This window comes from Anabrus simplex, chromosome 6 (genome assembly GCF_040414725.1).
Source record: "Anabrus simplex isolate iqAnaSimp1 chromosome 6, ASM4041472v1, whole genome shotgun sequence".
Classification (NCBI taxonomy): domain Eukaryota; kingdom Metazoa; phylum Arthropoda; class Insecta; order Orthoptera; family Tettigoniidae; genus Anabrus; species Anabrus simplex.
Window position 1 is genome coordinate 97,272,248 of NC_090270.1, and position 14,586 is coordinate 97,286,833.

The 14,586-nt window shown below is 41.0% G+C and overlaps 1 long non-coding RNA gene across 3 annotated transcripts in view; it reads right to left on the minus strand.

Moving 5' to 3' along the window:
- The window catches only part of LOC136875470 (uncharacterized), a 52,870-nt gene extending 39,741 nt beyond the window's left edge, over window positions 1-13,129 (minus strand). For all 3 annotated transcript variants that reach the window (XR_010860443.2, XR_010860445.2, XR_010860444.2), the window contains exon 1: window positions 12,903-13,129. This is a non-coding gene — a long non-coding RNA (uncharacterized lncRNA). The remainder of the gene's footprint in view (window positions 1-12,902) is intronic.
- Window positions 13,130-14,586: the final 1,457 nt, after the last annotated feature.

The following is a 14,586-nucleotide window of genomic DNA, read 5'->3' on the forward strand; positions in this document are numbered from 1 at the left end:
AGCCAAGTTTGTGTCTTGAGTAATATTTTGAGGAATTCTGTAAAAATCAGAAGTAACCGACTCCAAACAATGCCGTATTTACCTGTGTTTGCTACAGAATGCTATTAAAGGCTACTGCATTGTCTAGGTACGGTGTACAGCGATTGTTCACACAGCAAATAACATGGATTTTACCACATAGCATTTTTGTCAGAAATGTTCAAAAACTTATCTATCTGTCGTAGGAATTCAAATGATAATATAAAATGGATAAGGGTCCCAGGAATTAACCTGGGAGGAGTCCTTGTGGCTCTGGGCAAATGGGAGTGAAATGCATCGTTGCCGGGTATCTGCAACATAAAATATTGGATTCAGTAAGAGAATCCAACTAGCCTCTTTCACTCCAACTCCAGCATGTAACCTACAAGAGGTGTCCCTGTTAAGCTGAGCAACCCAGTGGAAGGTTGGGTAACCAATCCCAGCGGGAAACTGGGTCAGTGAACCGATCAGTGCTGGGGGCTTCAAGGCTTACAACCTTGATAGTCAACAACTCGTCACTTTTGGGTGACCAACTATATACACACTTGTGTGATAGACTGTATCAAACATGAAGTACGAAAACAATAATGATAAATCCCCAGGTGGTAACCAATCCACCCCCGTTCATGACAGGGCATATAGGTCGTCGGATTCTGGGGGACCTATGCCTTCATGTGACCCAGTCAGAACTAAAAGAAAAAGGAACATCACATACCTAGCTACGATCAATATTAACTCCCTGATCAAGACCGGGAAACTTAAACATACCCTTGAAATCCTGAAAGACAAGAACATCAGCATTGCAGCCTTACAAGAGACAAGGTTCCCAGATGAAGATGCCATGGAGTCTCAAGAATATAAAATATATAAGGGAAAGCCTGGTAAGAGAGTCATGATGAATGTACCCTTCCTGGGGACAGGGTTCGCAGTACACCACAAACTAGTTGCTAGCATACTTGGCTTCTCTTCGCCCAATGATAGAACTTCAGTAATATCCTTCAGGTCTAGCAATAGGGGATACTCTTTGGTTAACTTCCATGCTCCTACCAATGACTCTAACAAGAAAAACCCAGAGACTACAGATAACTATTGGGACACCCTTGAGGAAACCCTAGACCACATCCCACATCATCATATGACAATACTGCTGGGAGATTTCAACGCTCAGATTGGGAGAGAACAGAAATACCGGAAGATTGTAGGAAGATACCCCGCCCATAAGAGAACCAACAAGAATGGGGAACGGCTAATCAGTCTGTGCACCAAGTATGGATTACTCTTGAAGTCTACGGCTTTTAAACGCCTACCTAGGAAGGCCATGACGTGGCGCAGCCCAAACAGCATGACGGGCGAGTTCCAAATTGACCACGTAGCAATAGATAAGAAGCACCACTGCGACATTATGAACGTGAAGGTTTTACGAGGAGCTAACATAGACTCCGATCATTACCTGTCCATGGTTAAGATGAATCTGAAACCACTGTATAGACCAAGGCTATGCTTATGAAGAAAAAGAAGATTCCTAGGTTTGATATCACCAAATTTAAAGAAGACAATGCAAGTTACCAAGAGAGTCTGAACCAACACATCAATAGAATTAACACCACTACAAATTGGGACCCACTTCGGGATGCTATAACAGACGCGGCTCAGAAGACGATCCCCAACAGACCTAAAGGAAACAAGCACCCATGGTGGTCAAACGAATGCGATGAGGCTATAGAAGCCAGGCAACTAGCATGGCTCAAATGGAACCGTCATAAAAACGAAACCAACCTACAAGTCTTTATTACACAAAGAAAGAACACCTCCAGCATCATAAGAGGGGCGAAAAGAAAATACAACAAAGAACTGATTAAGCAAGCCGAGGAGGATTTTGGAAGAAACAACTCCAGAGACTTATACAAAGGTCTAAAACAACAGACGACCCAGTTCACACTCCAAACTTTACACTTCCAGAGAACAGACGGATCACTGTGCCTCAATGATGATGACCGCATCAAGACCCTAGCTGATTATTTCCAAGGACTTTTGAATGCTGAAGAACCTGCGCAGCGCCTCCCAGTTAGAGAACCAGCTAACCCGGACACCAAAGACATCCCTCCTCCCACCTATGAAGAAGTAAGAGAGACCATTCAACTTCTCAAGAACAAAAAAGCTCCTGGAGAAGACGGAATAGTGACAGAAATGTTGAAACAAGCTGGTGAGCAAACATTCAGGCAAATACACAAAGTAATCCTGGACATATGGGCTAAGGAAAAGCTCCCAGATGATTGGACATCAGCCATTATCCATCCAATCCACAAGAAGGGAAGCAAAACAGATCCCAGCAACTATAGAGGAATATCACTCCTTTCAGTATCGTATAAAGTCTTTTCCAAGATCCTTGAACAGCACATAACAAGACAACTGGATAAAGAATTAGGAGAATATCAAGCAGGGTTCAGAACTGCAAGGTCTTGTGCTGAACAGATACAAAATCTGAAGACAATCCTTCAATATAGCAAGAAAAGATGCCGACAGTGGGTAGCTATCTTTGTCGACTTCCAGAAGGCATATGACTCCGTGGATAGGATCACACTCTTCAACACCTTAAGAGAACTGGGACTAAACGAAAAAATTAATAGGTTGGTGCAAGTCACCCTACACAACACCACTTCCAAAGTTAAGTTTAGAGGTCAATTATCAGAGAGCTTCACAATCAAAACAGGGGTGAGGCAAGGAGATGGTATCTCATGCATATTATTTAACTGTGTCCTGGAAAAGATCATAAGAGAATGGACCAGGTCATTACCTGAGAACACCGGATTAAGGATGGGGTTTAAATCAGACAACCTGAGAATTCCATGCCTGGCCTTTGCTGATGACCTTAATTTATTAGCAAACGACATGCATGAGGCCACTATGCAGCTTCAAACACTGCACTCTATAGCAGCTAAAGCGGGCCGCATGATCAACATTGGAAAGACCAAGTTTATGACCAACATCAAAGATGCCCCTACAACAATGGGAGTCAGTGATACAAAACACATCAAGAGAGCTAAAAATGTGAAGTACCTCGGAGAGTGGATATCGGAGGACCTAAGTGAAACGATGGCTCTTGAACAAAGGAGAATCAAATTAGACAAGGCCTACCATGCCTGCAGAAAACTGTATGCCTCAAAGCATTTATCAAAGAATGTAAAACTGAGACACTATAATGCAGTAGTCAGACCATCAGTCCTCTATGCAGCAGAATGCCTATCCCTAACTAAAAAGACCCCACTGAGAGCCCTGGAAGTGCAAGAACGGAAATTCCTGAGAAGAATAATAGGGCCAAGGATCCTACCAGATGGAAGGCGATAGTACAAACCCAATAATGAGCTCTACCAGCATCAAGAAAACCTCATAGATGCCATCAGAAGAAAACGTCTGACTTTCTATGGACACCTATACAGAATGGATCCTAATAGATTATCCCATAAGATCTTCAAGGTTAGTAACAAAGGCAAAGCTACTGGATTCCCCTGGATCAAACAAGTGGACAAAGATCTTGCAGAGCTTAATATTAATCAAGCCGCCATTACTGACAGAAATGCATACCGTTTAATGGTCAAAACTAAACCTTTCCTAACATCCCTTACATCAGCTAGCTACAAAGGAGCCGGGAATTGGTCAGAGGAGCGCAGGAAAGAATTCAGCAATAAAATGAAGGAATACTGGGCCAACAGGAAGGCTCAAGAGGCCACTAAGAACACAATCCAGTATGCTAAAAGGGGCAGACGACGACAAAAGCACAGCTAGAACACAAGCACCGTGGTCCACAGATGGCCTAAACGCAAAGAAAAAAAACGGATAAGGACACAGAAATAAACTCCATTATACAAAAAAGTATTACAGTACTGCGGTAACGGCTACCCATATCCAAGCGACCAGGAACGTGTTAAGAACTACCCACCACTGAAGGTTCTTAATGTTTTATAAAATACAATTAACAAGTACACACCATAACATTAAAACACCAATCTGGAGGTTCCAAGTCCATTCTGCTGGTAACTGACACAAGATATGAATTTCATTATGGTCCATATTGACAATTCATCACTATCAGAGGGTAGAGAAGTGTCCACCTATTCAATACCATTAGCTTAATATAGTGTCCTATATAATTAGTACCAGTTTCGACCCCTCATACATTGGGTCGTTTTCAGCCATGATCCAATTGGAAAACATATGCTCGCATACACCCAATAATAAAGAAAACAATCTGGTATGTCTCAACTTAAAATCCAAGTCTAAAACATTGATGAAGTCTGACAAAACATCCAAAATTGAAACCAAATGACTCGTCAAAACTGCTGCGGCTGGTGCCAAACTATGTCGTCGCTCCTACAGCAACCAAACATTCCTGAGTTGATCTGGGAGTTGGCATTCCCCACCTGTATAGTCGAGCCACCTGATCTATAAATTGCTTTGTTGAATAGTAATATGGGTAATGGTTTGTATGTAGCTTGAAGGAGAACATTCATAACTTGAATAAGTATCCCGGCACCCCTGAAGATGGTTTTCCATGGTTTCCCATTTTCACACCAGGCAAATGCTGGGGCTGTACCTTAATTAAGGCCACAGCCGCTTCCTTCCTACTCCTAGCCCTTTAGCCCTTTCCTATCCCATCGTCGCCATAAGACCTATCTGTATCGGTGCGACGTAAAGCCACTAGCAAAAAGAGAAAAAAAAAAGTATTCCTTTTCATCAGATGTAGTGATCCATTGGGAACCTTCCTCCAAACCCTGCCATCATAAGGTATACTCCTGCTCCCTCTTAACAGTCAATCTGGTATTGGTGTCTGCGCCAATTGCACACAATTTACGAGGAACATAGGGATATTCACTTCAAACCAAATTAAACAATAGATCACTACATCTGTAGAAAAGGAATATTTATCCAAGTTATGAATGTTCCCCTTCAAGCTACATACAAACCATTACACATATTACTATTCAACAAGACATAATTTATAAATTAAGTGGCTCGACTATACAGATGGGGAATGCCAACTCCCAGATCAACTCAGGAACGTTTGGTTGCTGTAGGAGCGACGACATAGTTTGGCACCAGCCGCAGCAGTTTTGACGAGTCATTTGGTTTCAATTTTGGATGTGGTGTCGGACTTCATCAATGTTTTAGACTTGGATTTTAAATTGAGACATACCAGATTGTTTTCTTTATTATTGGGTGTTTGTGAGTATATGTTTTCCAACTGGATCATGGCTGAAGATGACCCTATTATATAGGACACTATATTAAGCTAATGGTATTGAATAGGTGGACCCTTCTCTACCCTTTGATAATAACTGACATAAGACCTGCTGGCCTAAAATAAACCCAAAAAATATTGTTATCATTGCTGCTTTCACGGCCTGTAGACGTAGGCTTTTGGGCTTATGCCGTGTCAAGAAAACCCGCTGAAACTCTTTATGTTTCACAGAGAACTTTGCTCCGCGCCTTCAGAAGAAAATCTTGACTGTTCATGAGGAAGTCTTCTACAATAATGAGGGTTTGAAATTGAGAATGCTTTACCGTTGGACCTGTAGTGGTACACTCGTTTGTCACCACGTGGCTCGCTGTATGCTGGCACAACGCTCCAAGCATGAGCTGACAACACTAAGCTCCCATCAAGATGTTCTTTTTTTTTTTTTGCTATGGGCTTTACGTCGCACCGACACAGATAGGTCTTATGGCGACGATGGGATAGGAAAGGCCTAGGAGTTGGAAGGAAACGGCCGTGGCCTTAATTAAGGTACAGCCCCAGCATTTGCCTGGTGTGAAAATGGGAAACCACGGAAAACCATTTTCAGGGCTGCCGATAGTGGGATTCGAACCTACTATCTCCCGGATGTCAAGATGTTCTATCACACCGTGTATGCGTGAGAAGTATCTCAGAGAACATCAGACGAATCAGGGACGAATGTGGTAGAAGAAATAAATAGAAACTAATAAAATAAAATGCAATGAAAGACACCATGATAGGATAGAATATAACAGAGCTGAAGAATGCAAAGAAAGTATGTAGAGAAAACCGGAGGATGACAATGATGTGAGACAGTGTAAGAAGGTGTAGGCCTACACATGTTATGAAAGTATGACACTTAACACATAAAATCTCTGTTGAGATGGACTAGCAAAATCTTGGTTTGCTGGTGGTATAAGCCAAGATTTTAAACGACAGATGGAGACTCAGAGCAGAACTGCACCAGGGAAGGGTTTCCTACCCATTAGCCATCTTATTGTTCAAGTCACCCTAGCATGGCTGACACCACCAGGTCAATTCACACACACACTGTAGAATTTTAAATTTGGCTCACATATGAGCATTACGTTCAAGGAATGTTTCCCATTTCGATCAACAAATGCTGGCCCATATACACTTATCACAAACACAATGATATTGTGTATCACTACCAACCCATGGAGTGCAATCCGTAGCTGCTGTTTTGAGGTTAATGTTTCATTCATTCTAAGATATTACCAGACCTATTAAGCAAATACTCAAAAGTTCTGAAATCTAACCTAAATCTCTCATTGTATTCATATGTTTGTTAAATACCAGTACAGGCTGTTTTTGGCCTAAAATGTATTGGACAGTGAATATCTACACCTGCGCCTCATCACTATTTGAATCTGAGTCGACCATTTCACTGATCTTCACGATTTTATGCCAAAATATTAAAATATAACTCACTTAGGTTTCACTAATAATATGGCTTATGAGTCAAAATACACTCGTGGAAATAATCCCAATAATATGAATAACTTTTGTTAGTCATGTAGGCTATGAAACAATTACGGTAACTATGATTAGGAATATCTACTAATAATTTAAATATAAACTAATTACTAATATAATTAGCTAATAACTCTACGAAGTGTAATACTAAATTAGTTAATATTATTGGTTTCTTACTAATAATATTAGTCAAAAACAGGGCCCTGGAGAAATAGTTTTCATATGCAAGTACTCCACTATACAATATAATGTTTTGACGTAGGAGTATGGGACTTCTCCTCGGACACTCTGTATAGTGTTGTTGGGAGGATATTTATAAAGCAGGTTTTTATACAGATTTGTACCTGCAGCACTCTCTACATTTACATTGGTATAGATACTAGACCTGATATTTCGCATAGCACTCACAAAAGAAACAATTTCTGTAAATAATTAATGCAATACAGGTATCATTGTCCATCTCCCCGGCCTTCAATTCAGAGGGCTCTGGGTTCAATTCCTGGCCAGAGATTTTAACTGTGCATGGTTAAGTCAGTTAATCTATATACACTCATGTTCATAAAAAAACAGAACACCTTGAAAGACTAGAGATAGGAAGTTCATATTCACACGACATGTTCATTAGTATGTTCCGCAAAATTGATTAGCATTCCAGTCACCTAGGTTCAGCATGTGTCCTGTTGCCTAGTAGGCACTGGGTCCTCCATGGGCACTGAAAAATTTGTTCCATGTGTGATGGCATCGACACGTATAAGGCACGAATGGCGTCCTGAGGTATAGCTATCCATGCTGCATTCACTTGGTTCCACAGTTCATCTTTGGTGGTTGGCACTGGGTCACAGCGCCGCACCCGGTGTTTCACCATATCCCACACATTTTCGATTGGCGACAAGTCCGGTGATTGGGTGGGCCAGTGCAACAGTCTGATATCCTGTGACAACAAGAAGGCACGTGTTCATGCAGCAACATGTGGTGGCGCCTTGTCCTGCTGAAATATGGCATCTGGGGTGTCGTGCAGAAAGGATATGGCTACTGGTCGCACAATGTCATTCACGAAGGTCAAACTGGTCACACTGCCCTGGACACGCACAAACTGTGATTTGTGGTTGTACCCAATAGCACCCCACACCATAAGGTCTTGAGTTGGCACTGTATGTCTTGTGTGAATGCAGTCAATGTGATGCCTCTCCCCCTTGTCAGCGGCGAACCAAAATGCGGCTATCATTTTTAAATAAACAGAACCTGGATTCATCTGAAAACGCTATCTGCTGTCATTCCTGTCCCCAGTGAAGTCGTTCCATACACCATTGCAGTCTAGCATGTTTATGCACATTAGTCGAAGGTAGGCGGAGAAGTGGATGACGCGCCGATAACCCAGACTGTAATAAACGGAGATGGACTGTCACTCCTGATAGTGCATGATGTGTTACACAGTTCCACTGTTGCGCTAGAGCCGAGGAGGATGCAGATCTGTCCTGCAATGCCATTCGGAGGAGCGTCAATCTTCTCGGGAGGTGTTCTGGGTGATGCGACCAGACCCATCTAGTCGTGTTCTACAGCCTTCTGTGAACCATTCTGCACACACCCGTTGCAGTGCCAACACACTTTGTCCCACATGAGCAGCAATTTCCCGGATGGATTCATCACGTTCTCTCATGCCAATAATGCGCCCTCTTACAGACTCACTCATTTGATGGTATGGTTCTCGCATACATCTGCGAGGCATCCTGCATGTCTGCTCAAGTCACACTGATCCATCACCTTCGGTTTATAGTGACAATGAGAGCCGCAGGCACATTCTACCAGTCGGTGGTGGTGTGCCGAGATATTGACGTGGACCTTGAACCTGAGAGCCGACATGGTTCAAATGCTAATCATTTCTTCAGAACATACAAATGCACATGTCCTGTGAATATGAACTTCCTATCACTAGTCCTTTAAGATGTTCTGGTTTTTATGAACATGAGTGTATTAAAAATGTTTGTTAAAAGCAGTTCTGTCCAGTTTTTCCATTCATTCTACAGGACTGATTTGCTTCATTTTTGTTTTATTCTTTCCGGAACTACCTGCCACTGAATCATCAAGCATTGATAGGTCTCCTGTAATAGACAGGTTTCACACAGTTAAGGATTAATATACATATGTAAGGATATCGGTGAAGCTAAATGATTAAAAATGACGACTCCTACAGGCAAACCTGCAATTTCAACCAAACTTGGTACACACATGAATTAATACTATCAGGAGAGATATACCATGGAAGAAAGACACACCCAGTACCTCTAGGGGTGGAGTAGGGAGGGAGTAACAGGTAAAAATAATCGAAAACAACCAATATTAGTATTGAATCCACAGTTTTCGGCATCACTGAGATGAATGGTGACACTCTGGATGCCGTTTAAGTCCAAGTTCAGCCTCCATCATCATACGGGTCAGATGGGATGAGAAAGGAAATGTCCAAAATGATCAAGATTAGTATTGAATTCACAGTTTTCGGGTTTGCTAGACTGATTGGTCAAAGTCCTAATGGCAGCTGGAATCGTGTACATCATATCTATGGCATGATGTGTAAATACATACAATTGTTTTTATTATTTGAAAGGATCAATTACCTCGCAGACAATCTGAGCTATTAAAAGGACAAAGTTCCATGCAAAACAAAATAATATAAAAAAACACTTTAAATTAAACACACAATAACTCTCATCACCATCATCATTTCCCTTTATCCAGCTGTAGCCGGGTAGGGGCAAATATGGTTCCTCTCCACTTTCTTCGGTCTTTCCACCACTCTTCCTCCAACACTGTGTCCCAGTCCAGGTTTCTTTCTATAATACTGCGTTAGATTGTGTCCTTCCATCCCAGTCGTGGTCGTCCACGGCCTCTCCTTTCTTGCATTTACATTTCCATCACCTTTCTTGGCATTCTTTCATCACTCATTCGCTTTATGTGCCCAAACCATCTTAGTCGGCTCTTCTCTATTCTATCATTCATTTTTTCCACTCCAACTTCTTCCCGGATTTTCTCATTCCTTATTTTGTCTCTTCTACTCTTCTGTATCATACTCCTCAAGAACTTCATTTCGGCTGCCTGTATTCGACTTTCATCCATCTTTGTCACTGTCCAAGTTTCTGCTCCGTAAGTTGTTATGGGTACGTAATACATCTTGTTCAGTTTCCTTTGCTTCCATTGGTACATCTTTGTCCCATAACATGTTTCTCACACTATAATAGAAACAGCTTCCAGCTTGAATCCTCTTACTAATCTCGGCATCTAGTTGAGCATTCTCCATTAATTCACTCCCCATGTATTTGAACGTCTCCACTAATTCCAGGGGCTTGTCTGCAAGTCTAATCTAACCTTTCCCTTCTTTCTCCCTTCTAGTCATAACAAGAGATTTACTCTTTTCTACACTTATTTCCAATTCACATTCTTCGATCTTCCCATTCACCACATCTGAATGTTCTTGAACCTTCATGTCCTTTTCTCCCCAAATCACAATATCATCTGCAAATAACACGATGTTCATTTCTCTTCCGCCATATGTTGCTTTTGCTGTTCTCATGATATCATCTATTACTATTGTAAAGAGGATTGGCATTAGAACACTTCCCTGTCTCAGCCCACTAGTGATTTTGAACCAACTTGTCCTGCCAACTTGTTTTTGCATGCAACTACAACATTCCTTGTACACTGCCATGATCATTTTTATTAATCCCTGTCCAACTCCATTTTGCACCAGACTGTCCCAAACTTCAGTCCTGGGGACACTGTCATATGCCTTTTCAATGTCAATGAATGGCATCACCATATTATTCCCATACTCCCATTGCTTTTCCATTAGCTGTCCCATAATGAAAATGGGCTCTATTGTTGACCTTCCACTTCTGAAACCAAACTGATTTTCCTGTATCTGATTTTCAACCCTCAACTTTATCCTACTTTCCAGTATCCTCTCCATTATCTTAGCAACATGCGATATCAGAGTAATTCCCCTGTAGTTCTTCAATACTTTCTTATTGCCTTTCTTGAAAATTGGGATGATTATTCTTTTTTGCCAATCCTCAGGGACCTCCTTATTCTCCCAGACCATTCTGAGAACTCGATAAGTCCACTGCAGGCCTACAGCTCCAGCTGCCTTTATCATCTCCACAATAACTCTAAAGCTACAAAACATTTCGTACAAACCGAGCGAGTGGCTGCACGGTTTGGGTCATGTACCTGTCAACTTGCATTCGGGAGATAGAGGGCTTAAACTCCAATTGGCAGGCCTGAAGATGGTTTTTTGTGGTTTCCTATTTTCATACCAGGCAAATGTTGGGGCTGTACCTTAATTAAGGCTTCCTTCCCACTCCTAGCCCCTTCATATCCTGTCGTTGCCATAAGATCTATCTGTGCCGATGCAACGTAGAACAAATTGTAAAATAAAGAAAAGACCCAAAATATCAATCCAAGTCACATAGCAGCTAAAATTCACTTCACACATAATTAGCAGATAATACAAATCTTAAAAATTAATGTTTAAAAGTAGGCCTACCCGGGCAGCGCATGGAGCTATTTTATATTAAGACATATTATCTGGCCTATTTATCAAATTCTGAGGAGCAGCACGGGTCCTCTAGTTAACTAATTAAATTAATTCAAGTAAATCAAGGAAAGATGTCAATATTTCAATTCAAGGTGTGGTCCTCCAACAGATATCTTCCTTTAAATACTTGGGAAGATAATATCTGAACGTGACTACTGTCACCATGATGGTGTGTTTTGGAATGGTAAGAGCAGTGCTCTACAAATAACATTAGATGCTGTCTAACAGTGCCTTGAGCCTAGAGCTTAGAAAGCGCTTTGTTAAAATATTTGTTTGGTCAGTGGGGTTATACTGTATAGAAACATGAACGCTGAATGCCAGCTTGACTAGTTGTATTCAAGCATTTGAAATGTGGTCTTAGAGATGCCTGCTTAAGATTCCTTGGACAGATCGAATCACAAATGCAGAGGTATTCAATCAAGCTGATGAAGCAAGAGTACTGGATGGTACCTTTGTGAAAGATAACTTGCCTGGATTGGGCACACGGTGCGACATGGAGGCTTACTACAAAATATAACAGAAGGAAGACTGGAGGGCAAGAAATAAAGAGGAAGGTCACAGCACATTTTCATTGACCAACCGAAGCAAGAAGTGGGAGTTTGCACATTCTTTTGAGCAATTAAAAGAGAAGGCCCACTGACATGATAACTGGACACCTGTTATTAGAGGTGCAAACCAGCTACTACAAATGAATGAATGAATTAATAATTCCTGCAGCTTGGATGCTGAGCGTTCCTCTACATATTCACACAACACACCATTCTAACAGCCACCACAGAAACATGCGATAGTGATTACATCCCTCCACATAGGGTTGGCATCAAGAAAGTGAGTATCCGGCCGAAAAATCGAGCCAGATTCACATGTATGACAGTTCGCACAAGCGACCTCACCAGCGTGGGAAAAGCAGAACAGTGGATGCAACGGTCGTTCAGTGGAAACTACCTATCTCGACCAATGGTGAAATGTAAATGTACACCTATAAAAAAGCCTGAACGAAATCTAATCCCTTAGGCTCTACATAGGCCTAACATAATTAAAACAATATTATGTCAGAGTATGCCGAATCCATACAGTAAACGCAATTAAGAGGCAGTAGTAAGGCGATCTTCAATATCAGTATATCTAAGGACTCTTTTCTTCACCACTGCGTTTTTAACAGTGATTCCATATGTTTTGTACAAGGGAATGGTAAATAAAAATAAACGTGACTCAGGCTTATCGGTTTTTGTTTTTTTTTGCTATTGGCTTTACGTCGCACCGACATAGATATGGCGACAATGGGACAGGAAAGGGCTAGGAATGGGAAGGAAGCGACCGTGGCCTTAATTAAGGTACAGCCCCAGCATTTACCTGGTGTGAAAATGGGAAACCACGGAAAAACATCTTCAGGGCTGCCGACAGTGGGGTTCAAACCCACTATCTCCCGAATACTGGCCGCACTTAAGCAACTGCAGCTATCGAGCTCGGTAGGCTTAACGCTAATGCATGATTAATTATTATTAAAATACAGCGTAATATAATACTTACAACAGTATTTATTATTCAATGCAGGAAAGTACGACCAAATCCATAGTTGAAGCTTAATATTTCTTGAATGCACAGTCATATCCCATCATTCAAACAGGAGTATTTCAAGTTAACAATACAACACACATTCATCACTGAATAAATATAATATTAACACCAACACACGTATGTAAACAGGCTGCAAATTTTCGGTGCCGCCGGGTCAACACCTGGAATGTATTGTAAACAAAGATAATGCATGTAAATATGACAACCAATGGTACCAACGTCATCAGAAAAACAAATGAGCATCTTCTTCATCTTTTTCTCCTTGGTGATATATATGGGCTCTTAAAATTTTGCCCAGTCTAAAATACCTTATGTGAGAAATAACACTTGTAAAGCAGTAGCACACCAGAAACACTTGTTAACTTAGCAATTCACACCGCTATAAGCTAAAATATGAAATAGCAGTTTACTCAACGTATATTGGCAGTAACAACAATGGAAACAGGGGTATACTAGAACAACCTATCAGCAGAACTACACAAGGTATTATAATACAATATTTGCATCAACAAGAAACTTGCTTATGACACTGATTGTATCAACAGAAGGATTGTATAACAAACAAGAAACACTGGTTGGGAAAACATGTTTAAGACGCACAAAACTACGAATGTGGAAGCACAGTTAAGGGACACTGAAAAATTAAGTGATTTTCATCCCCATCACTATACCACAAAAGCAGGTGGGTGTTTGAGTCAAATGAAAGCGAAATTTGTATTGGGGCGTAAGAGCATGATTAAACGTTAACCGAATGATATTTGTGATATGCCTTCGGGAGTAGATCCACCTCATATACTTTGGTTTCGTTGGAATGTGAGGTTGTAATTGATAAAAAGGTACCGTACCTTTGACTTGGATAGTATTTTGCCAATCCACCAGCCACTCATTATGAGCAATATATTTAATCCTGGAAATGTAATCTGGCGGAGGAACTACATTATTAGAAAGAGGAACGGAGAATCGAGAACCTTGCTTTGCTAAAAAAAAAATCGGCTTTTTCATTACCCGGAATTCCTATATGTCCAGGCAGCCATACTAATGTTAAGTAAATGCCAGACTTATCAATGATATAAATGAGATTTTTAACATTATATAAATAGCAATTAGCAGATAGAGAATATGAGGCCAAGGATTGCAAACACTCAGAGCATCCGTATATATAGTAACTCGTGTGTAATTATGATGTTGAATAAAAAGAAGTGCTTGTTGTATAGCAACTAGTTCCGCACTAAATATTGAACAATAAAATGATAGTCTAAATTGCTCCGTGATATTTATGGCTGGTATAAAATATGCTGCTCCTACACCAGTGACATTCTTAGCACCATCAGTATATAATATATCGATGGAATTAGAAGGACAAGAAAGCCTCAGCTTTTTACCGACAATTGAGAGTGTCCTTGAGCGCTTATTGCCTCAGTGTAGCTACTGTATGTGGAATTATCATATGGGGCTTGTAAAAAAGTACGGGATACGAAAAGGTGTAGGGAATTAATGATACGCTTTGCAATAAAGAATCTCTATACGTCTTTAGCGTATCGTAAGCGTAGATATCTTAGAAAGTGAGGTCAAGTGGGCCCTAGAGAGTATTGCAAACAATAAGGCAAGTGGTTATGATGGAATCCCTGCAGAACTG